General features: G+C 45.3%; 1 pseudogene; it reads left to right on the top strand.

Annotated features, from left to right (window-relative positions):
- The window catches only part of LOC123369017, a 322,921-nt pseudogene that overhangs the window by 66,842 nt on the left and 230,489 nt on the right, over window positions 1-25,590 (top strand).

Genomic DNA, 25,590 nt, shown 5'->3' with positions numbered 1-25,590 from the left:
TTGCCCCTACGTAGAGCAACCCTCTGCCCCATCCCCCTGCCTTTTTTAAATCATGATTGCACATACGGCTTTAAAAATATTGTTATCTGTTTTATGATGTTTTAAACTGCATTGCATTTTCTTTGTTTATGCAGGCACTGGCATGTTGGGGTGCTTTCAGAAATACAATTCTATGTTTATTTTAGATTTTATTTAACACTAACAGCAATGAATTCAGCTTCTAACAGTAATTGCTGGAATTACATTAATGCTTAGCATTTTGTGGGCTTGCAGGGTAACCTTGTTAATAGGATTACTTTGCTAAATCATGGGCTGAGTCTGATCAGTTGCCTCACAGAGAATGTTTGAACTCTCATGGCCTGGTTGTATAAGAGGCAAAGAGGAAGTTCTACAAAATTTTGAATGGCAAAATTGTGTGGCATACAGCTTAAGTAATTCAAGCTGTCATCATTCTGTGGTTGAGTCTGTTGGGACAAAATATCAGATTTTATGGATAAAATCATATGGATTGGGAATGAACTGTCTGCTTCTATGGCTGCAGAAAGGAATCTGAAGGGGACAAATGCTATATCTTCTCTGAGTTTAGTTTGTGACTTGTGAGGAACTAGCAATTTTGGGAGCACTTTGTTCCAAAACCATGTCTTTTGCTCTGAGTAGTTCTTGGCTGGTGAAGGCCAGTGAGGAAGTACTGGGTCCATTGCTAGCAGAGAAAGGCAGCATTTCCCTTAGAACAAGGACAGGATGCCAGCTTCTCTGAAGGTAACGGCTGTGGGAATTTTGGTCAAACAGAAAAAACAAAAACCCCACCAATAGTACAACAAAAACCGCTGACAATCTGGCTGACTATCAGCCAGTATCCAAATTTGATTCTCAATCAAATTTATAGAGAAATTTGCAATAAGACCACTCTTACAGTACTTAAATGCCTTGGATCTACTTGACCCTTGGCAACCTAGGTACAGACCTGGATATGGGACAGTAAATGCACTATTGTCACTGGTTGATTTTGATCTGGTGGTGAATGAAGATCAAGTATCTATGCTAATATTGTTAGATCTATCAGTGTAACCCTTCTGCTCATCAGAATTGGCACAACAAGGGCCGGGTTCAGTATCTAGGGGTTCCGTTTCAATAACACCATGCAAAATCGGCTCGAGCCCCCACCCAGTGACCTGGGACAATTACATACCACCCCCCTGGGTGCCTCTAAAAGGCAATACTTTCCCTCTCGCAAGCACAGAGTCTGAGTGTAGCAAAAGCCTTTTAATAAATGCGGCATTATGTTGGGGAAACACCACAAACAGGATTCATAACACAAACCATGAGCAAAAGACCCACCCCCAAGTAAGTTTGGCAGTGTCCTTTTCCCCTCAGGGTCCTAAGTCCAGCAACCCAAAAGTCACCCCGCCCGCAGTTTCTGTCCTTGGTTAGTACAGCCCCCAAAGTTCAGAAGTTCATCTGCAGAGTTTACCTCCCAGCCTGGGTAGAAGTAGGGGGGGAGGTATGGGGGGAATCTTATATGCTCCGCTGCTCGGGTTGTTGGCCGATTGCCTGGTCTCTCCATGGGGTTCTGCTGCAGTCTTCACCACCAGCTGCACTGCTGCGCTATCTGCTCCTCTCCGCTAGCCGTCCTGCTAGCCGCTCACTAACTTGTCTTCAGGCCCACCCTCCTACTTAACACAGCTCTCTGTGTTCTCAGCTCTCAGTGATTTTAGCTGGTAATAGGGGAGCATCAGTGCTGGTACACCACTAGCCTAAAGTAGGTCTAATGCTTAGACCTAGGTATTAGTGATCTCAGCTCTGCAGCATGTAACAAGACTCCTAATGGAGACAAAATTAGCTCTGTTATTACACAGGCGAGAGAGGAGGGGGTCAGAGTGGTGTTTGGGGCCCATACTACCAGCTACAAATACCTGCCCCCCACCTCTATCAAGTCACTGGGTTTTGGAACCCATGTCGCTTGGCTAGCGAGTGCTACTTGGTTGAGGGCGAGTCCCTCCAGCATAAAATGCTAAGTACAGTTCTACTGTCCTTGATTCACATAACCAGGATAACAATGCTTTATTACTCCTGCCCCAATAACAAAGAGACTGGAGATCTCACAGCAGCCAAAGTGACCATTTGGGCAAGCAATCCCTTCATGCTAGGCAGGGTGGGTATGCCCATGCAAACGAGATCAGCCCCTGAAGTCCTTTTCCACAGCTCACCACCAGATGTCAGGGTAGAGTTCATTCTGACTGCTTACATAAGCAATCTTCAATACCATAGTTCGTGAGGTAATATTGATTCATTTGCACACTGCATCAAAAGTGGATGCTGTTGCTTTTGGGTGGCTCTTCTTTCCCAGCTTAATGTTACCGTTGGATGGTGTGGGATCGTAGCTACTCCCACTAAACACCATTTGAAGTGCTTTAGTGCTCCATTTTATCTTCCCTCCTGTTCAACATGTGCATGGGATTGTTGAAGGGTTTGTATAAAGGTTTGGACTGCAATGCTTTCAGTATGCTGATGACACCCAGCTCTATGTCTCTATCTTTGAGCATTGATATTTTTGCTCATTATCTTATTCTTTTATTCACACAGAGGTCTAGTTGTTCTGTTCTTGAGCCCTCTTCTGAGCCGCCTTGGTTATGGATTTAACTGGCGCTGGGGAGCTGTTATTGTCTGGAGTGGAATGAGAGCTACTTTTACTTTGAATATGGCTCTTGGGATTAGCCAATCAAAAGATCCGGGTACAGCAGCAATGAAGAACATGGTAAAAAAAAATTTAAAGGGCTATCTACATTTTTTTCAAAACTTGTTCATAACTTGTACTAGATACATTTTGTTGGAATAAGTGATAAAAGAACTATAAGGACATTCAGGACCAGATTTTTCAAAGTAAGTGAGCCAAATATATTTGCATATGAGTAATCCTTGCATAAAATAACCAGCACAAGTACACACAGATGATTTAGTTACATAAAATTAGCACTTTCAAATCTATTCATGCAATTATGATTACCTAACTTTGAAAATCTAGTCTGACTAATTTTGATTCATAATAGAAATATGCATGTAGATGCTACTTTTTATATTTAAAGATGCATTGCAGTTTAGTTTGTTTAAATGTTTATATATAATCTGAATTTTCACATACTATACAATGGGTCAGTATTGTTTCATCAACATTTTCAATATACTTATGTAATTAGCACAGAAATATTTTTACTACAGTTAGCTGTCCCTCTTAGAACTTTATGTGGATTCAGGTGCATCATGTGAGCCTTTGTGAACTAATCCATTTTCTGCTAGGGATGCTGTTATCTGGAACTGTGTTTGTTACAAGTGCTTATGGCTAAGATTTTTTTTTTTAAAAGCATGCTTGAAGTTGGGTCCTAAATCCATATTTAGGCACTCTGAAAATCAGGCCAGTTATTTAGTTATCTCTGGAGTTAGGAGCCTGACTTTAGGTATTCACTTTGAAAATTTTCTCCTATATTCCCTCCTGTGAAACTTTTGATGATTCTGGAACTGGAGCCTCCATTGTTAGATGTCTCTCTATTGTCTTGTATTTAGAAATGTGGTGGTACCAGAATTTAAGATATCAAAAATGAAAATCTCTGCCTCCATCAATGATGGTATCATTGCTTACTCCCATGTAAGATCTGAAACTCTCTCTGTTTCTGTACCTCAGGGATCTGCTCTTCCTTTGCAGGAATTTTATTCACCTGTATCCTCAGCTCTGCATGGTAGTAGGAGTCCTTCTCCAAGGATGTTTTTGCCTTCATCTAGGCAACCTCGGTGGAAATTCTTCGCACTTCAGATTTCATGCTTTATAGAGGTCTTGTTCCACGGATCCCATCCTTTTATGGCACCATATGCCTTATCTTATGGGGCACAAATGTGGCCATTTGTTGACCCTCACCTTTTCCCATCAGCTCCTTAGTCAGCTGAATCAAGTTGCAGGGGGAAATTGTTGCTTTCTGGGAATCCTGCTGGACACACCCCGTTATCCTGTCAGGAACTCTTAAGAACCTGCATCACTAGGAATCTCAGAATGAGCAGGAAGGCCTTGTGGAGGAATATGCTGACCAACCTACAAACAGATCAACAGAGCCAGACGTGTACCCAGAAGCCTCCTACTGGAAGACAAACCCAAGAAAGAAACCAACAGGACTCCACTGGCCATCACATACAGTCCCCAGCTAAAACCCCTACAACGCATCATCAGGGATCTACAACCCATCCTGGACAATGATCCCACACTTTCACAGGCCTTGGGTGGCAGACCAGTCCTCGCCCACAGACAACCTGCCAACCTGAAGCATATTCTCACCAGCAACTGCACACCGCACCATAGTAACTCTAGCTCAGGAACCAATCCATGCAACAAACCTCGATGCCAACTCTGCCCACATATCTACACCAGCAACACCATCACAGGACCAAACCAGATCAGCCACAACATCACCGGTTCATTCACCTGCATTTCCACCAATGTAATATATGCCATCATATGCCAGCAATGCCCCTCTGCTATGTACATTGGCCAAACTGGACAGTCTCTAAGGAAAAGGATAAATGGACACAAATCAGACATTAGGAATGGCAATATACAAAAACCTGTAGGAGAACACTTCAACCTCCCTGGCCACACAATAGCAGATCTTAAGGTGGCCATCCTACAGCAAAAAAACTTTAGGACCAGACTTCAAAGAGAAACTGCTGAGCTCCAGTTCATCTGCAAATTTGACACCATCAGCTCAGGACTAAACAAAGACTGTGAATGGCTTGCCAATTACCGAACCAGTTTCTCCTCCCTTGGTTTTCACACTTCAGCTGCTGGAACAGGGCCTCATCCTCCCTGATTGATCTAACCTCGTTATCTCTAGCTTGCTTCTTGCTTGCTTATATATACCTGCCCCAGGAAATTTCCACCACTTGCATCCGAAGAAGTGGGTATTCACCCACGAAAGCTCATGCTGCAAAACGTCTGTTAGTCTATAAGGTGCCACAGGATTCTTTGCTGCTTTTACATGCTTCAGATGTATCTGATATCTGTGGACCTATCACCAGGAAAGAAATATGTTCTCAGATGTATTTGAAATATTTGTTCTGCTCTTCAAATTTTAAAGGACACTTGCACTGACCAATGCACCTTCAATGGGATTTGTCCTTTGTTTTACAAGTTTAATGGGCTCTCTTCTGATAAAAAATTGAATTGCTTTCGCTAAAGGTGGCATTTGTAGAGACATTCATTTCCATTCTGAAGGTTAAGGAACACCGCTTCCTAGTTATCTGTCCATCTCTTCAGTTCTTTCAAGATTGGGATGACCACCATGGAGACATGTGGACTTAGTGGGTCAGGATTTCACCGGGTCATGGTCACTTTTTGGATCCTGACAAGTTTATGTCTGGAGTGAATCCCGAGTTCCACATGGATCAAACCATTATTCGCTTCACTTTGTACCTGGACTTTGACTTCTCTCAGAAAAAAAATATTCCTTTTGTGTGAAAAGGGCTTTGAGGTTTTCTCTCTCCTGTATTTACAGTTTTAATGAGGTAAAACAGTTTTTTTTATGTTGTTTCAAGGGTGACAATGAGAAAAAGCAGCCACCAAGATACTGGTTAGGACTGCTAAGTCCTTGATCCTCAAGTTCATGTAGTGCCACTCTTCTATACCTTGGAGGATTAAAGGCATCTGCATAGTTGCTATTTGGGTATCTACAGATTGCAATATGTCACTATCAGCTAGATTTCTCCTCCTCAGAGAACATTTCTATTGGTCAGAATTTGCTTACATGTACCATGTAAAGTAAGCTACAAGTAACATTTTAAGGTAATCTCTGATGGTCTGCTCACTACATCTATCATATGTTCATTCTGTTTCTCTCTATTAGTAAGATGGGAGAAGAGGAATGTGTAACACAGCCAAATTACTTGTTTGTAATTCCTTTTGCTGTAGTCTTGTCCCCTCCTACACCTCCTTGGTCCTGGGTGCTACTTGAGAGTGTGGGTGGGGTTTTTTTGTTTTTGTTTTTCTTTGAGGGGTGGGATGAGGGAGGGTTGTTTTTTTGGGGGTTTTTTTACCTACCTGGTTGTTCCTTGTCTTTTGCTCTTGAATAGTCTTAATAGAAAGAAATGGCTGCACTGATGTTTTTATATACCAATCTTACAATCTTGTTTCCTGTAGTGGGGTTATAATGTTATCTCTTCATACTTTCTTCCTCTTGGTAGAATGGGGGAAAGGTACATGATGCTCCCGTCTTCAGGAACTCTGGTCTGTTTCAAAAGCTGCAGGAAGGGACTTTCTTCCCATGCCTATAGTTATCCTTGGGGACCCAGCCTACCCCTTAATGCCATGGCTCATGAAGCCATACACAGGCAGCCTGGACAGTAGTCAAGAGCTGTTCAACTATAGGCTGAGCAAGTGCAGAATGGTGGTAGAATGTGCATTTGGATGTTTAAAAGCGTGCTGGTGCAGTTTACTGACTCGGATAGACCTCAGCGAAATCAGTATTCCCATTGTTATTACTGCTTGCTGTGTGCTCCATAATATCTGTGAGAGTAAGGGGGAGACGTTTATTGCAGGGTGGGAGGTTGAGGCAAATTGCCTGGCTGCTGGTTACGCGCAGCCAGACACCAGGGCAGTTAGAAGAGCACAGCAGGACGCGCTGTGCATCAGAGAAGCTTTGAAAACCAGTTTCATGACTGGCCAGGCTACAGTGTGAAAGTTCCGTTTGTTTCTCCTTGATGACCTCCCCCCCGGGTTCACTCTACTTCCCTGTAAGCTAAACACCCTTCCCTCCCTCCTTCGATCACTGCTTTCAGAGGCAACAAAGTCATTGTTGCTTCACATTCATGCATTCTTTATTAATTCATCACACAAATAGGGGGAATAACTGCCAAGGTAGCCCGGGAGGGGTGGGGGCAGAGGGAAGCGCTGGGTGGGGTAGGGGAGGAGGGAAGGACAAGGCCACACCACACTTTAAAACTTAAAAACTTTAAAACATATTGAAGGGCAGCCTTCTGTTGCTTGGGCAATCCTCTGGGATGGAGTGGCTGGGTGGCCGGAGGCCCCCACACCGCATTCTTGGGCGTCTGGGTGAGGAGGCTATGGAACTTGGGGAGAAGCGCTGTTGGTTACACAGGGCCTGTAGCGGCAGTCTGTGCTCCTGCTGCCTTTCCTGCAGCTCAACCATACGCTGGAGCATATCAGTTTGATGCTCCAGCAGTCAGAGCATCGACTCTTGCCTTCTATAGCAATCTGACACCACCTATCCTCTTCAGCCCGCCACCTCTCCTCGTGTTCCAGTTGTGTTTTCCTGTACTCTGACATCATCTGCCTCCATGCATTCTGGTGTGCTCTGTCAGTGTGGGAGGACAGCAGTAGCTCTGAGAACATCTCATCCCAAGTGCGTTTTTTTCGCCTTCTAATCTTTGCTAGCCTCTGCGAAGGAGAAACATTTGCAGCTGATGGCGGGGGGGTGGGAAAGGGAGATTGGTAGTGAAAAAGACACATTTTAGAGAACAATAGGATCACTCTTTCTCGTTAAACCTTGCTGTTCACATTACACAGCACATGTGCTTTCGTTACAAGGTCACATTTTGCCTCTTATATTGAGGGCCTGCCGGTGTGGTGTGAGAGATCACTCATGCAGTGCCAGGCAACAGAATTCGGCTTGCAGGCAGCCATGGTAAGCCACAGTCTTTTGGCTTCTTTAACCTTCATAACATGTGGGAATGGTTTCAAACAGCAGTGCCCTCATTTCCCATACCAAGCGGCTGTTGGGTTGGCCATTTAAAATGGGTTTGCAATTTAAAAGGAGGGGCTGCGGTTTGCGGGTTAGCATGCAGCACAAACCCAAATAACCACTCCCCCCACGCAATTCTCTGGGATGATCACTTCACCCCTCCCCCCACCGCATGGCTAACAGCAGGGAACATTTCTGTTCAGCCACAGCCAAACAGCCGAGTAGGAACGGGCACCTCTGAATGTCCTCTTAATAAAAGCACCCTATTTCAACCAGGTGACCATGAATGATATCAGTCTCCTAAGGATAACACAGAGAGATAAGGAATGGATGTTGTCTGAAAGCCAGCAAACACCGGGACCATACGCTGCCATACTTTGTTATGCAATGATTCCAGACTACGTGTTACTGGCCTGGCGTGGTAAAGTGTCCTACCATGGTGGACGGAATAAGGCAGCGCTCTCCCCAGAAACCTTTTGCAAAGGCTTTGGAAGTACATCCGGGAGAGCTTTCTGGAGTGTCCCTGGAGGATTTCCGCTCCATCCCCATACACGTTAACAGACTTTTACAGTAGCTGTATTGGCTGCGAATGCCAGGGCAGATTACTCATTAAACGTGCGTGCTTTTGAACCATGTGTAATATTTACAAAGGTACACTCACCAGCGGTCCCTTCTCCGCATACAGGGTCTGGGAGCCCACCTTGGGTGGGTTTGGGAGATACTGGCTCCAGGTCCAGGGTGAAAAACGTATCTTGGCTGTTGGGGAAACCAGTTTCTCCGCTTCCTTGCTGTGAGCGATCTTCAATCTCTTCGTCATCATCTTCCTCATCCACAAAACCCGCTTCCGTGTTGCGTGATTCTCTATTGACGGAGTCAAAGCACAGGGTTGGGGTAGTGGTGGCTGCACCCCCTAGCATGGCATGCAGCTCAGTGTAGAAGTGGCATGTCTGTGGCTCTGCCCTGGACCTTCCGTTTGCCTTTCTGGTTTTGTGGTAGGCTTGCCTTAGCTCCTTAATTTTCACACGGCACTGCTGTGTGTCCCTGTTATGGCCTCTGTCCTTCATGCCCTTTCAGACTTTTTCTAATGTTTTGGCATTTCGTTTACTGCAATGGAGTTCAGCTAGCCCGGATTCATCTCCCCATATGGCGAGCATATCCCGTACCTCCCGTTCGGTCCATGCTGGAGCTCTTTTGCGATCCTGGGACTCCATCATGGTTACCTGTGCTGATGAGCTCTGTGTAGTCACCTGTGCTCTCCACGCTGGGCAAACAGGAAATTAAATTCAAAAGTTTGCGGACCTTTTCCTGTCTACCTGGCCAGTGCATCTGAGTTGAGAGCGCTGTCCAGAGCAGTCACAATGGAGCACTCTGGGATAGCTCCCGGAGGCCAATATCATCAAATTACATCCACACTACCCCAAATTCGACCCGGCAAGGCCGATTTCAGCACTAATCCCCTCGTCAGAGGTGGAGTAAAGAAATCGATTTAAAGAGCCCTTTAAGTCGAAAAAAGGGGCTTCATTGTGTGGATGGGTCCAGGCTTAAATTGAGGTAACACTGCTAAATTCGACATAAAATTGTAGTGTAGACCAGGCCACATTGTCCAGGAAGTAATTTTCTCTTGTATATCTCCTCTTCTCCATTCTACAGCAGAATTTTGAAAAGAGAGCAGATGTATTGAGTAATATACATTTGAGAAGGAAGACTTACTTTACAAAGGAGTCTATAGCAATTTGTGTTTAAAGGCTGCTTTTGAAAACACAGTCAAGTTCCTGCTTTTAGTGGCTAGTGAAGATGATGTGCGGTCATGAAAAACAGTATGACCAGCTTAAGAGCCACAGCGCTTATTGATCTGTAAAGCGTAAAGTTAGCCTTCTCTTTTTTGATAACCACTGAGGGAAGCTATTGCTTACATGGGAAAAGTTAATTAAAAACATATTTTTACAGTTTTATATAACAGCAAGAATTATGACAAAGCAACCACTTTGTACTGACAATGTGCTTAATCATAGTATCATAGGACTGGAAGAGACCTCGAGGGGTCATCTAGTCCAGTCCCCTGCACTCATGGCAGGACCAAGTATTAATGTTGTATAAATATCTGAGATATATGCGTGATATATCCTGACTTTGGTAAGGCTTTTGACCCAGTCTCAAGTGACATTTTTATAAGTAAACTAGGGGAATATTGTCTTCTGAAATTACTGTAAAATGGGTGCACAATTGGTTGAAAAACAGTACTTGAGTAGAGTTATCAATGGTTTGCTGTCAAATTAGGAGGACATATCTGGTAGGTTCCCACAGGGTTCTGTCCTGAATTCGGTACTGTTCAATATTTTAATTAAAAACTTGGATGATGGAGGAGAGTACACTTTTAAAATTTGTGGAGGACACCAAGCTGGGAGGGGTTGCAAGCACTTTGGAAGACAGGATTAGCATTCAAAATGATAATGATAAAATTGATGTGAAATCAATAAAATGAAATTCAGTAAAGATAAGTACAGAGTACTACACTTAGCAAAGAAAAATTAAGTACACAAATACAAAATGGGGAATAACTGACAGGGCAGCAGCACCTACAAGAGGATAGAGATTAACTGTTCTCCATGTCCACTAAGGATAGGACAAGTAGTAATCAGATTAATCTGAAGCAAGGGAAATTCAGGTTGGATGTTAGGAAAAACATTCTAACTATAAGGATAGCTAAGCACTGGAACAGGTAACCCAGGGAGGTTGTAGACTTCCCATCATTGAAGGTTTTAAATAATAGGTTGGATAAACATTTGTAAGGCAGTCACCATATACTTAATCTTGCCTCAGTGTTTCAGGGCAAGGAGATTGACTAAATGACCTCTTAAGATCACTTCCTTAAGATCACCAAACAAGCCCTGATTTGAGTCTTGGCTAAACAGTTGAAACATAAATAATATAGCAGTTGGTGGTAGAAGCTTCATGTTGATAAATTTTGTAATGATTATTGTTGAAAGAATTTGCAGAAGTATTTTAGGGAGTTAGTTTCATGCACAAGAAGAGGGAGATAATTCCAACAGTTGCATTGAAGAAAGCATCAAGGTGCAATAGGGAGAAGTCTGGATTTGAGCTTTTCTACACTTGAAATTTGTTGCAGGTTAACTTGAGTTATTTTGCGTAATTAAACCCACTTTGGAAGCAGGTTTGCTGAGTTGTGGGATGAGTTTATCTGCAAAGAAGTGTGTGTGAATGCATCCCCATCCCAAGCAACTGTTGTGATCTTATAAATCCTCCTACTGGTATCCCACAGAGGTATTCCAGCTACCTGGATCAGCCTTTCTATTTACTTGTGTGCCCTCTATTGTTCCAGAGTCATCCTGACTGGATGTCACCTCTCTTTTTAAGTGCAGGTGCACATCCAGGGTGCTGTCCTTTGCATTTCCAATTCATGGAATTCACATATTTGTGTCATACTTCTGATTATTAAGCAGTCATGCCTCATATGTCACTATAGTCCTATGCTGAGGGCCAGGACTTAATTGCCCTTTGGGGAGAGGCACATGTACAGACTACTCTGAATTCTAGCCACTGCAATGCACAAATATACAAGCAGCTGTCCAAACAAATGGTCACCACCAGGACCCAAGCAAGTGCTGCATTAAAGGAAGGTACTCCATCTGGATTATAAGCAGGCCTCAAGTCATGCCAGAATGCCCCAGAACACCATTCCAGCATGCCAGAAATGTCTTCCAGTACTGTTACTTGTGACTGATAGCACTGGAAGTGGATTCCAGCCCTTCTTTTTTTAGGACTCCAGCACTTGTTATAAGACTGTGAAGGACAATAATAGGACCACTGGGAGAGCTTGTAGCTGCTACAATGAGTGAACCATATATTTGTGAGAGATCCCACCAAACAATCACTGAATTGTATAGACACTACTGAGTACACCTCCACTGATGTCAGACAGGATGCAGACCAGGAGATTGTTAACGAAGTACTGGATATTGACTCAGTGGACCAAGGGACAGATGCTGCTCCAGAGACCAAGGAGCTGTCCAAGACACAGCTAGAGGTTGCACTTGGATCACCAGTAGAAATCCAACCAGTGGAGGGTGCAACTTCCAGTAAGTATTGTATGATACATAATATATTACAACTTTATGGGGGTATTTAAACAACTTAGTTCCAGGTGTCATTAGGGTGCTGCCAAATGTTGGTCTACCCTCTGCCTGCCTCCTGGGTTTTTAACCCCCCTTCTCTACAAGTTACTCAAAATAGTGGCCATGCGGGAGAATGTACAAACTCTTCACCACCCCCATTCTTTTTAAGAAAGTAAACACACAACCATCACTTAAGCTTATTGTGTACTGCTCCACACACCCCTATCATGGCTTATTGATCTCTCTCCTTCCCAGTCATTCCTCCCCAATCAAGCCTCTGCCTCCCCAGCCAAATTGGTTGCACTGCATGGGTTAACAAGGAGATAGTTTGAAGAAAAGGCACTTTTATAGTGTTGGCAGATACAGGAAAGAAAAAACAATAAAATTATTTCTCTGGCTCAGGACTTTATTAATACCCTTAGCTTTAAGGCATTGTGCAGTATTATAAAATAAATAAGCTGTCACACTACACAAACATTTCTAAGAATAAAGACTATGGGTTACTGCAGAATTCAATTTCTCTTGCAGAGCACTTTAGGCTGATCTGATGGTGTTAAAAATGGGAATTAAACTACAGATAATTCTCTAATTTGGTATGAAGACTGTATGACTATGCAGCTCTTAGCACTGACAAACTGAATAACTGGCTAAATAGGTGATTTATAGGGGTCAAGGGTATGTGTGTGGAGGGGGGGAGTTTTGTGGAATGTCGTAGCAGATACTGTGGAGAGAGGGGGTAGTATGATTCTTATGGCCTCCTTATCAGCATTATGGTACCAGTTTCCTGCGTGATAGGAATAGCTAGGATTGTCAGGAGGGCTTTAAACTAACCGTAGAAGGAGAGAGTGATAATGGGGCAGTCATGACACAAACACCCAAATAAGAAAACCAACCTCAAGGCATCATGCATTTTAACATATCCAAGCACTAAGGTGCATGTAAGGAACAGATTTTTAATTGTTTATATGCTAATGCTTGGTGCCTATACAATAAACAAGAAGAATTGAAGATACTCATGAGAAAAAATATGACATTTTTGGTATTACTGAAACTTGATCGGATGGCTCTAATAATGGGAACATTAAAATTGATAATTACAACGTGTTCTGTAAGGAGAGAATGGGAAAAAGGGAATGGCACTCAACATCAGACACCGTTACCTGTTAGTCATAAATGATTCAGAATCATAGGACCTTGAGTGCTTATGTATTAAAGTTCTAACTAGTAAAACTGAAGTTGGGGTACAGGTGGGTATCCTTACAGATCACTTAATCTCACTAGAGAACAGGACAAACTCCTCCTTAAATATCTGTCTGTAATGTGTAGAAAGAAAAATTGTTCTTTGAGTGCTTGCACATGTCCATTCCAATGTAGGTGTGTGCATGCTCTGAACAGAGTTGCCAGAAATTTTTCCCTTAGTGGTATCTGTTGGGTCAGCTTTAGTGCTCTCTGGTGCCATGCACTCATATTGCCAAGATAAAGGGCCCTGCCAGCCCCATGCCGCCTCAGTATCTTTTTACTGCCTGTGACAGGGCATTGGAATTGTTCTCTTTGCTTCAGCAAGCTTTTCCCAGTGGTTTTTCCACTCTTTTTGCAGTGTATATAGTTGATTTGGTTGTATGCCTTTTTTTTTTAAGTTAGTTAGGCCTGGTCTACACTAAAAAGGGGGTTCGAATTAGGGTACGCAAATTGAGCTACGTGAATAGCATAGCTGAATTTGAAGTACCCTAATTCGAACTACTCACCCGTCCAGACGCGGCGGGGTCGAACTCCGCGGCTCCAAGGTCGACTCCGCCACCGCCGTTTGCAGTGGTGGAGTACCGGAGTCGACCGCGGCGCTTCCGGAGTTCGAACTATCGTGTCTAGATCAGACGCGATAGTTCGAACTCCGAGAAGTCGAACTCACCGCGTCGACCCGGACGGTAAGTGTAGACTAGCCCTTAGTAAATGTTTGGAGTTTTCTCCATCAGTTAGTGAAGTAGGTTTGCTTCTCAATGCCAGGGCATGCCTCTGTCACTGGGTTTCAAGGCCTATGGCAAGCCAGTGTCCTTGAGTGACCTGGACTTAAGTTGTCTCAAGGCCTTGGGAGAGACTCACATAAGAGACCACTGCCAGATCTGCAGGAACTTCAAATCTCACACAAAAAAGGACCAAGAGGCAAGACTGAAGGTCATTCTTATGGAAACAGTGTTAAGACTCACTTTGAAACTCAGTTTCTCTGGTTTGGGACCGAGTACCTCGGCATTGGTGCAGAGTGCTCCTCTCACTGTGTGAGAGTCTCTGCACCATTCCCCATTCCTCATGCCCAAGAAGAAGCACAAGACGCAGCCATCTGAGAGGGGTCATTCCCCAGTGCTGAAGATGATCAGGCATGGGGACTGGGACAGAGTGAGACCTAAGTCAGGCTACACCTCAAACTCAGCACTGCAACAGCCGGTATCAACGACCCGGGAGGCCCTGCTGACTCCAGTACCAGAGGTACTGTCTTTGTGCAGACAGCACGGGACTCTTTCTCTTCAGAGATTGAAGGGGAGTTCTCCTCTCACCCTCGGAGCCACCTGTGCTACTGTCTGAAGCACTCCTACCCTGACATGACCCAAGCCCAGGGTTCCCTCTTATGCTCCTGCTCAGTGGTCTCTGAGAGCAGTGTGCCACCACTGGCTAGATGATCCAGAGTCTCTCCTTAAGGTGGGAGCCATGGAAGAGATTTCACAAATCTGGAGATGAGGGGTTCTACTCCCATTACTTCCTAATTCTGAAAGCCCAAGGTGGTCTCAGGCCGATTCTAGACCTGCACTACCTCAAGAACTTAAAGTTCTGCATGGTGTCCCTGACTTCCATCATTCCCTCTCCGGATCCTGGGGACTGGTATACCACCCTCAATTTAAAGGACGACTATTTCCACATATCGATTTTCTGAGGACACAGAAGGGTCCTCAGATTTGTCTTCAACCATACACACTACCAGTTTGCAGTACTTCCGTTTGGCCTGTCATCTGCTCCGTGGGTCTTCACCAAATGTATGGCGATAGTGGTGGCCTTCCTGAGGAGATGGAGAGTATAGAGCTTCCCATATCTTGACAACTGGGTAGTCTAGAGGCCAGTCCAGGGTTCAAGTGGTGTCCAACTTCCACCTCATCCAGTCAATTTTCCAGGCCTTAGGCTTACTAATAAAGATTCAGAAGTCTACCTTCATCCCAGTACAGAGGATAGAATTAATCAGACCAGTACTCAACTCCACTCGGGCCAGAGCCTTTCTCCCAGGAGGCCAGTTTGAGGCGATCATGGCCCTGGTAAGGTCCCTCAAGGTCCACCCAGTTTCAACAGCATGGAGCTGTCTGAGACTCCTGGGCCACATAGATTCTTGCCCTTATGTAGTGAAACATGCACGACTGCACCTAGACCCCTTCAGGAATAGCTGGTCATGGTGTACTTGCTAGGGCGTCACCATTTAGACTCGGTTCTCACTGTACCTCCCTGAGTCCTCGCTTCCCTGGATTGGTGGCTAGACCTGCGTATAATTTGTGTGGGAGTTCCCTTTTCGCGGCCCCAGCCATCGATGTCCCTGGTCTTGGATGCGTTGGAACTGGACTAGGGATCCTACTTGGGACCCTTCAGGACTCAAAGGCCTCTGGTCTCCAGAAGAGCTCTCTCTCTACATGGTCAGAGAATTCAGGGCAGTTCAGCTGGCCTGTCAGGCATTCCTGCCTCACATTATGGGCAAGGATGTGTTGGTTCTTACAGACAACATTACAGCTGTGCGCGCACTCCCCGCTTTGCCAGGAGGCAGTTTAGCTGTGGGAGTTCTGCATAGTGCATTCCACCTCAAAGCTTCTCACCTGCCGAGAGTTCAGAACGAGTTAGTGGGTCCCCATTCGAGCTGCTAGCCACGTCCTCACTAACATACCTTTCCTGGAAGGTGGCCTTTTGAATCAGCCAAAAAAGATTTTGGAGATTCAAGCTCTCACCTCAGAGCCCCTGTATATGGTTTTCTTTAAGGATAAGGTGCAGTTGCATCTGCACCCTGCTTTCTTCCTGAAGATGGTTTCACAGTTCTGTTGCAGTTAAGCAATCTTCCTACCAGTTTTCTTTCCAAAACCACATGCGAATAGGGAGGAGCAATGTCTCCACTCTTGAGATGTCAGTTGGGCCCTAGTGTTCTACATAGAAAGGACCAAGCTGTTCCGTAAATCTACCCAGCTGTTCATAGCAGTAGTTGACAGGATGAAGGGCCTCCCTATCACCACTCAGATAATTTTGCCCTGGATCACATTGTGCATTCGCACGTGCTACAATCAGGCAGGTCAGGTTACAGGCAGGTTAGTTCTGCCTCCAGCTGACCTAACTACTCATTCCATGAGATCGTAAGCTTCCTTGGCTGCTTTCCTAGTGCAGGTCCCTATTCAGGACATCTGCAGGGCAGCAACTTGCTCATCGGTGCACACGTTCTTGGTACACATCACCCAACAGGCCAGGGACGATTCCAGCTTTGGCCAAGTGGACTTACAATCAGCACATCCATGAACTCTCGGCTCACCTTCTATACGACGGCTTGGGATTCACCTACATCGGAAAGGACGTGCAAACACTCGAAGAATAAAAATGGTTGCTAAACTTCTGTACCTGTTGTTCTTCAAAATGTGTTGCACATGTCCATTCCAAGACCTGCCTCTCCTCCCCTTTTATCGGAGTTGGTCAGAAGAAGGAACTGAGGGGGGCTGGGGTCGACAGGGTTCTTTATACTGGCACTATGAGTGTGCAGCACCAGAGGATGCTAGAGCCAATCCAACAGATACAATTAGGGGAAAATTTTTCCAACGACTGCACTCAGGGTGCACACACTCCTACGTCAGCATGGACATGTACAACACATCTCCAAGAACAACAGTTACAGAAGGTTAGTAACCATTTTTTATCATGGATGACTTAACCTGGGGGACATTGGTTCAATATTTTATGTAGCCAGTAATAAAACTTCCTTGCAGTTTCTAAAAATAATAGATGATTTATTAACATAGACAGTCCTGCATCCATCATGTGATAGCTCACTGTTGGAGTCCATTCTGATGGGCAAAGAGATAATCACTGAGATAAAAATTACCAGTCTCCTAGGTACCAGTGATCACAATCTGATGACATTTGCCCTGTGTAAACAGAATATAGCCCTGTCACAGGGTTTCCTGCTCACTGCTAGGGTGCCTCCTTGTTGCACATCTTGGGATTAGCTCTTGATCTGTTTGATGCTTCCTCCTTTGGTTGCTCGCTTTGTGGTCAGTCTCTCTCTCTCTTTCTCTGGACTCAGTTGCTTTCTCTTTGTGGCTTGGCCTTCTGGTCATTATAGATTTCCCCTTCCAGTCTCACTGGACTGGCTGTCTGAGTATTATTGCTGGCAGTCCTCTAATTCAAGGCTATGCCAGACCACCCCATACCACACCTTGTGCTATCTTCAGTACCTCACTGTCGTGTTTTGGCATTCAACATTGACTAGTGAGAGGTGGTGTGTCACGTAACCCTGAGTGCTTTAAAATGCTCTGCTGCTGTAGCTCTCAGACTTAGATGATCCCAGCCAGCACACAAGCATTCACTGAGTGTCTGTGTGTTGAGCAGCCTAGTTCAGCGACTCTGACTTCAGCGGACTGCTTGTTTCACCACAGACGCACTCTGGTCTCTGCCAGCCTTGGTTACTGCTAACCAAGGGGCCCCAACAACCCTCAGTCCTGAATTTCCGTAAAACATTCTCCAAATATTTCCTCTGAAATATCTAGCCCTCTCCTGAACATTCAGAAGAGTAATAAGATCTGTTGCTCCTTTAAAGTGACAAAATCACAGCAGCTTGTTGCTTTAAACTAGAGTTGTTAATCACTTAAGATCAAACACAGAACTAGTTTGAGAATAAAAGTAAAAAAATTATTTAATGAAAAAAAGAGAGGATTTAAGTGAGTTCAAGTGTAAGGGATAAAGTCAGAAATAGTTACAAACAAATAAAAGTAAAAAAGATTTCTAGTGCCTAAAACTTAACAAAACTACAATCTTCATTCAAGGTAGGATTCTTACCACACCTTCTTCCTGCAAGATGGCTGACCACACCCGTGGTCAGAATCTCCCACAGAGTCCAAGGTTCGCAGTTCCTTTGTCTTCATGGGTGAAAGATAACTTTTGATTCTTTGTCCCTCTCTTTTTATAGTTTAGTGAACTTGTGAAATATATTCTTTTCAAAGTTCAGCCCTCTCCTATGAGAAAAGGTGCCATTGAATCTGAGAAAGCTCAGGGCTGGGTTTTTTTCCTGCTGGTGCTTTCTACAATGGAAATCGATCTATCCTGAAGTCTCTTGTATGCCACTGTATGGCTACTTGACTGTGATTGCCAGTTATCTGTGATTGCACCTGGATGGAGGCGTTGGCCTTTCCTTTGTCTGGAAAAAAACTGTTTACTCACTTCCCAGACTTGTCTGGTTCAAACATATTGTAGTCTATCTTCTTCACATTTGTACAAGCCTTTGGGTATTTATTGTACATATATCACACAAGAATATTAATAATCAGTGTGTTATTGGTTTTCCAGTGATACCTTACATGACCCCTATTAGATACAGATTACGACACAAGTGAATTGGGGTATGTCCAACTAGTCAGGTGAGCTGAAACTCACTACCTGGTACCAGTAAACCCCTTGCCCTCTGGCAGGGGGATACTTTTAGGGTCACACTCGCCTGTTGCCAGTACCACCTCATTCCTCAGTACCCTTGTGTATGGTGAGGCAAACAATTACTCCTCCTCTATATGTTCCTCCATTAGACTATGTAGATTAGGGCTTTCAGACTCTCAGATTTCAGGTCAGAGCTTTTATGATTGCCCTACCCTAGACTACCATCTCCTGAATGTTTTCCTTCAAGGGATACTTCAAGGCTTGGGTGGCCTTGACCTGCTCAACACCCTTCTTGGTATGATCAATCCTGGTTCCCTTCTCTCCACCCCTGGTCATATTGGAACCCTTGGGCTGTTCACCACCAACAGTTCTCTAAGGTACCCAGTGCTTATAGGGAACTCCAGAGTCAACACTCTCCATTCCCCTACAGCACTCTGCACCTCAACGAACAACATGTTGGAGAAGCAAGAAAGGAGAGCAGAGGAAGAGGCTACCGCACAGACAAATAATTCCTTCTTGTCCCTAAATCAGAGGTTCTCGAACTGGGAGGTGTATAGGCCCCCCTGGAGGGGTGCAAAATGTATTGGGAGGAGGTGTGAAGTTTTTGGAAAAAAACTTACTGCATACATTTTACCCACAGCAATGAATAACTAGCAAAGCTGATTCCTCCAGACATATCAGGTCTCAGATGGCACTGTGCATTTTGATGGATTTCTGTTAAGCTTGCATAATATTATACGAAGTTGTTTCCATCTGTACATTAATCCATTTGCTTTGATGCAGTGTGGTGGGGCATAAACTACTACAGACACAAAAAAGTGGGGGCACGATCAAATAAATTTGAGAACCAGTGCCCTGAATGAAACTGTTATGCCACCTCCAGTTGCGGTAAATGCCTTTAAATGGTTTCAGGATTAGATGAAAAAAGTGGCAGACTCTCTTGAAATCCCATTAGAAGAAGTCCAAGAGACTCAGCACAAGTTGCTGGACATTTTTCAAAGACCATCTTCAGCACAGAGTATCCCTTTCTGTAAGCAAAGCATTGTTAGAACCTGCAAAAACAATTTCTCAGACCCTGCCACTTCTTCCAGCAGCCAAAAGGGCAGACAAAAAATAATACATTCTAGCTACAAGTTCAAAATTTTTATTTTCTCATCTTGTCACTAACTCCTTAGGTGTTGATGTTGTAAATGAATACAACAAGTAGCACCATATAAGGCTATCCTATATGATAAAGACCAAAAGCATATAGATCTCTTCAGGGCCGTCCTTAGGATTTATGAGACCCTATGTAGTATTATTAAACTGGTGCCTCTATGCTCCACTGAAGGCGGCCTCCAGCCGACGCCGCTGACCCCAGTGTGTTGAGGGGGCACAGCCACCATCCCCGTCCATGGGCCCCCTGAACTCCACCTGCCATTGCTGACACACACCAAGCTTTGTACACAGCAGACACTGTGGCAGTGGCTGAAGGTAGGCTTCGTGTTGTCACATGGAGGCTGCACCTTGCCAGAGCCCACGGCCCTCCTTCAGCCCTTAGCCACTCCTGGCTCACCTTGAGCATTTTGACAGGAAGTACCAAGCAGTAATAACAACAGTAATACAAGTATCAGAGGGGTAGCCGTGTTAGTCTAGATCTGTAAAAAGCAACAAAAAATCCTGTGGCACCTTATAGACTAACAGATGTATTGGAGCATAAGCTTTCGTGGGTGAATACCCACTTCGTCAGATGCAGCGGGTCTGATGAAGTGGGTATTCACCCACGAAAGCTTATGTTCCAATACATCTGTTAGTCTATAAGGTGCCACAGGACTCTCTGTTGCTTTTAACAGTAATACAAGTTTTGTGTGTGTGTGTGTGTGCGCACAAGACAGCATGTGTGAGTGTGTATGAGAGAGAGCCAAAAAAACCTCATGTGTGAGAGACCGAGAGCGAGCCTGTGTGTGTGTGTGTGACTGTGTGTTGGGGGACTGTGTGACAGTGTGCGTTGGGGAGTATGAGACTCTGTGTGTGTGTGTGTGACAATCTGTATTGGGGGATTGTGACTCATGAGAGACAGTGTATGTGGGTGTGAGAGCCAGTCTGAGTGTCAGAGAGACAGTGTGTGTGTGTGTTAGGGAAATGTGAGAGACATTGAGCACACTGTCACTAAGTTCTGCCTCCCCCCCCACACCCCAGGTTGGCCCGGCTCCCCCCACCCCTCTTAGCTGACTCACGTAAAAGTTTCACTCCTCCGGCCCTGGTCTGGCCCCTGCCTGAGCCCAAGTGGCACTGCCCAGCAGGGTCCAGGGAGGGACTCCGCTCCGGGCGGCAGCGGGCCGTGCCGCCAAGCTGCCAGTGACCAGTCGTGTTGCTCTGGGTTCCCTGGGGCTGGGGCAGCAGAGCCGGAAGCTGGAGCCCTCAGCCGGCTAACTGAGGAGCGAGGGAGGGAGGCGGCAGGGTTGGGGTTGGGGAGAAGCCCGCTGGCCCAGCGTGGGGGAGGAGCCAGAGAAGAGAGGATTCCAGCCACGGCCAGCGAGGGGAATGGTGCCCCAAATTTTCGGGTACCCTACGCAGCCGCATGTGCTGTGTATGCCTATGCGGCCCTGGATCTCTTTGATCATAAGTTACTCATCTGCCACCCTGCATTCAGAATTGCTAATTACCAGGCAATTCTGGCAAAATATAATCACATTAACTGTTCAAAATTTAATTCCTTTATTGCACACCTCTCACAAGGGCAGAAGAAACAATTTCATGCCTTCATCATAGAGGGACAGCTTGTTGCAAGGACAACTTTGCAAGCTTCTCTCAATGCCACTGACACAGCAGATCCTTCCATCTCCACAGCTGTAGTCATGCATAGAGCCTCAGGGCTAGAATCCTCAGGATTTCAATGTGAAGTCTAGAACACTGCAAAAGACCTACTCTTGATGGTCTTAAATTATACAATGAATACACCAATGATTCCTTGCATTTGCTGAAGGACTCTAGGTTAGACTAGTACTATGTGAGCATATATATACCTGCAAATAGGAGGAGATTTAGTCTCAGACAGCTCAGAGATCCCACCCATCCCAGTTTCCTACCTACCATGCAGTGTTGAGCCACCTACAAAGAAACCCAGAATGCAGAGGGGAAAGTTCTCAACCACTGCACCTTGATCAACACAGCAGCCATCATCTGCAAACCGTTTATTTTGATGCCTCAGACCAGGACCACACCCCTACAATCTGGATCTAATGTTGTACCACCCTGCCCCCCTCCATCCTCATACCTTTGGGGGATCTTTTCTCATTTCCACAGCTCATGGGAGTAGATTATCACCAACAGATGGGTCTTGGAGGATATGACCTTGGGCTACTCCATCATCTTTTCACTCCATATCTCCCTCACCCTCCTTCCCCATCCCTTTTGAGGGCCCAATCTTTTGAACCTCTCCTGAAGCAAAAGTTCTCCCCCTCCTCCACTCGAGAGCCATGGAATCAGTTCCCACTGAGTACAGAGGAAGCAGACTTTACTGTAAGTATTTTCTGTTTCCTAAAAAAGGGTGGGTGGAAGGCCAATTCTAGTTCTCATGATGCTGAATACCTTTGTCAAAGAACAGAAATTTAAGATGGTAGCACTCACAAGTATTATTCAATCCCTGGATCTGGGAGACTATTTTATGACCCTCTCCTTCAAGATGCATACTTTCATGTCATGATACATCCCTCTCACAAGAGGTCCCCTTGCTTTGTCATATGTTAGGACAGCAATCAGTATTGAGTCCTCTCTTTCAGAGTATACCACCCCTAGTGTGTTTGCAGAAATTATGGTGGTAGTCGCTGCACAGCTTCACCAATGGGGAGTAATTGTCTTTCCCCATTTCAATGACTGGTTTCTAAAAGGGCATCCCTACGTAGAAGTTCAATCAGTGGTAAAGAAGGCTATTTTACACTCTCAGCCTTCAGCTCAATACTGCAAAATCTTCCCTCTTACCTCTATAGTAGACAGAGTTTATAGGTGCTACTCTGATGCCATGACATCCAGAGCCTACCTACCAGAGGACAGATTTCTCACTCTGACACACTTAATCACATGAGTCCATATGAGCACATGGTCACTGCCACATTGTGCCTGCCACTCCGTGGGCACATGGCAGCATGTACCTTTGTCATGGCATACACTTGCTTACATCTACCCTGTTTGCAGGCCTTGCTAAGGACAGTTCATATCTTCAACAGAGACAGTCTGAACAAATTACTCTTTAGTCCCAGCTGTGTGCTAATATCCTTCAACTGATAGAAGAATCTGGACAAGGTGTGTTCTGGACTTTCCTTCCACCATCCTCCTCCCACTGTCACCACAGTTTCAGATGTACCTCTCCTAGCATGAGGAGATCATTTACAGGACCAAACTATCCAGGGCAAATGGTCTTCCCAGGAGTCTGCCTTACATAGCAGCATTCTGGAGCTCAGTGCTGTGAGATTCACTTGCTGCTACTTACTCTCCATGATAAGAGGTCAGTCTGTCTGCATAATCGCAGACAACAGGGCCAGAATGTTTTACATAAATCAACATGGTAGACTGAGATCCGGTTCCTTTGCTCAGAAGCATTCAGATTATGGAACTGGTGCATAGTCTATTTAGTCCTAGTCTCAGTAGATTATTTGCCCGGCCTCTGATGTACCATAGCTGACAACTTCAGCAGACATTTAACTCAAGATCACAAGTGGGAACTCAACAGATAAGTACTCAAACAGATATTTCTTACCAGGGTTTTCCAAACATAGACCTTTTTGCCATCATTGTCAACTGGAAATGTGTGAAATTCTGTTTGAAGGGAGATTGGGGATGCCTTTCTCCTATCTTGGTCAAGAAGTCTCCTGTACTTCTTCCGTCTAACGTTGCTAATCCTCATGGTTCCAAATAACATCAGACAGGACAAAGCCATAGTAATCTTGATTGTACCAATCTGGCACAGGCAGATGTGGTTTCCTCACCTACTTTGCCTCTTCTGCCAGCCAGCCATCAATATCCTGCTGAATCCCAGATGTCTCAGGATTTGGAGAATATTTGTCACTTCAGCCTGAACACTCTACGACCAGGGCCAGTGCAACCATTTAGGCGATAACCTAGGGCGCTGGGATTTGGGGGGTGCCATTTTTTTCAGCAGCAGCCACAGCGGCCAGATCTTTGGCTGCCCCAGTTGCCGCCGGCATTTAGATGGAGGGATCTGGGGCAGGGGAGCGCGGGGAGGGCTGCCCACAGCAAGTAAGGTGGGGGGGTGGCATGCAGGGGAACGCCCTGCCCCAGCTCACCCCTGCTCTGAGCACGAGCATCCCGAACATGCCGTGGCTGCTTCACTTCTCCTGCCTCCCAGGTTTGCGGTGCCTAAGCTGATTGGCGCCGCAAGCCTGGGAGGCGGGAGAAGTGAAGCAGCCACGGCGTGCTCGGGGAGGAGGCGGGGCAGGGGTGAGCTGCTTCACTTATCCCGCCTCCCAGGCTTGCGGCGCCAATCAGCTTAGGCACTGCAAGCCTGGGAGGCGGGAAAAGTGAAGCAGCGACGGCGTGCTTGGGGTGCTTGTGTGCATGTGCGGAGCAGGGGTGAGCTGGGGCGGGGGGGGTGCCTCAGGGCGGATGGGGGGCGCTGCCGCGTGGGGGGGCACAAGGTGGAAGTTTCGCCTAGGGCGCGAAACATCCTTGCACCGGCTCTGTCTACGACTCAGGGCTTAGTACCTAGATGGCTCTTGGGATTAGAACCTTTCTGTGCCAGAGAGGTTCAAGATGTCATGTTGAACAGTAGAAAGGAATCCACCAGGAAAACTTACCTTGAGAAATGGAAAAGATTTTACCACGGGTGCACTCATCACTACCTATCTCCTGTTGAGTCCCGTATCTCGGAGATTCTTAAATATCTTCTCTCTAACCCAAGGAACTCTGTCTTTGAGCTCCATTAAAGTTCACCTAGAAGCCATCACAACATTTAATTCTCCTGTGTAAAGTTTCTTGGTATTTGTACACCTTGCAACTTCCAGTTTCATCAAAGTTTTATCCAGACTCTTTCTCAATGTCAGAGCCCACCCCAATTGCAGACTTGACCTTAGTTCTTAATTTTCTGATGGAAACCTCCCTTCAACTAGTTACCTGTACCTATTTAAACCTGGCCATGAAAACCACCTTTATAGTGGCAATTACTTCTGCTCAAGGATTGGTGAATGAGGGGCTTTGATGGCTGATCCCCTTTACGCTGTCTTTTTCAAGAAAAAGAGATGCCTCCAACCACACGCACAGTTCTTACTCAAATTAATCTTGGACTTTCATATCAATCAAGCTATTCATCTGCTAGTTTTCCATCCTAAACCTCATCAGACTAGGGAGGGTACTATCCTATAGACTTTATACATTAGGAGATTGCTAATATATTATTTGGACAAGGCTAAACCTTTTTTAAATTTCTCTCAGGCTATTTGTGTCTATTGCAGACAAAGTTAAAGGGGTTCCATTGGCCACCCAGGGACTTTCTAAGTTGGTTTCTGGCTGCATTTTCTCCTGTTACACTGATGCTAATGTGCCATGCCCTCTTAAGGTGACAGCCCATTCGCCCAGATTTCAGTCCACATTTATCACCTTACTGAAAGATGTTAGACTATCCTATCACAGAAATCCAAAAAACTACATGGGCTTCAGCTCACACTTTCTCAAGACACTATGCCTTATTGCATGCCTCTAGAGCAAATGGTACCTTCAGTTCTGCAAACAGTTCTGGACCGGGTTCCAAAGCTCACACCTCCTTATAGACTCATAGACTCTAGGACTGGAAGGGACCTCGGGAGGTCATCGAGTCCAGTCCCCTACCCTCATGGCAGGACCAAATACTGTCTAGACCATCCCGGATAGACATTTATCTAACCTATTCTTAAATATCTCCAGAGATGGAGATTCTACAACCTCCCTAGGCAATTTATTCCAGTGTTTAACCACCCTGACAGTTAGGAACTTTTTCCTAATGTCCAACCTAAATCTCTCTTGCTGCAGTTTAAGCCCATTGCTTCTTGTTCTATCATTAGAGGCTAAGGTGAACAAGTTTTCTCCCTCCTCCTGATGACACCCTT

Source organism: Mauremys mutica, chromosome 4, assembly GCF_020497125.1.
Source record: "Mauremys mutica isolate MM-2020 ecotype Southern chromosome 4, ASM2049712v1, whole genome shotgun sequence".
Classification (NCBI taxonomy): Eukaryota; Metazoa; Chordata; order Testudines; family Geoemydidae; genus Mauremys; species Mauremys mutica.
This window is presented reverse-complemented; position numbering and strand designations above follow the sequence as displayed.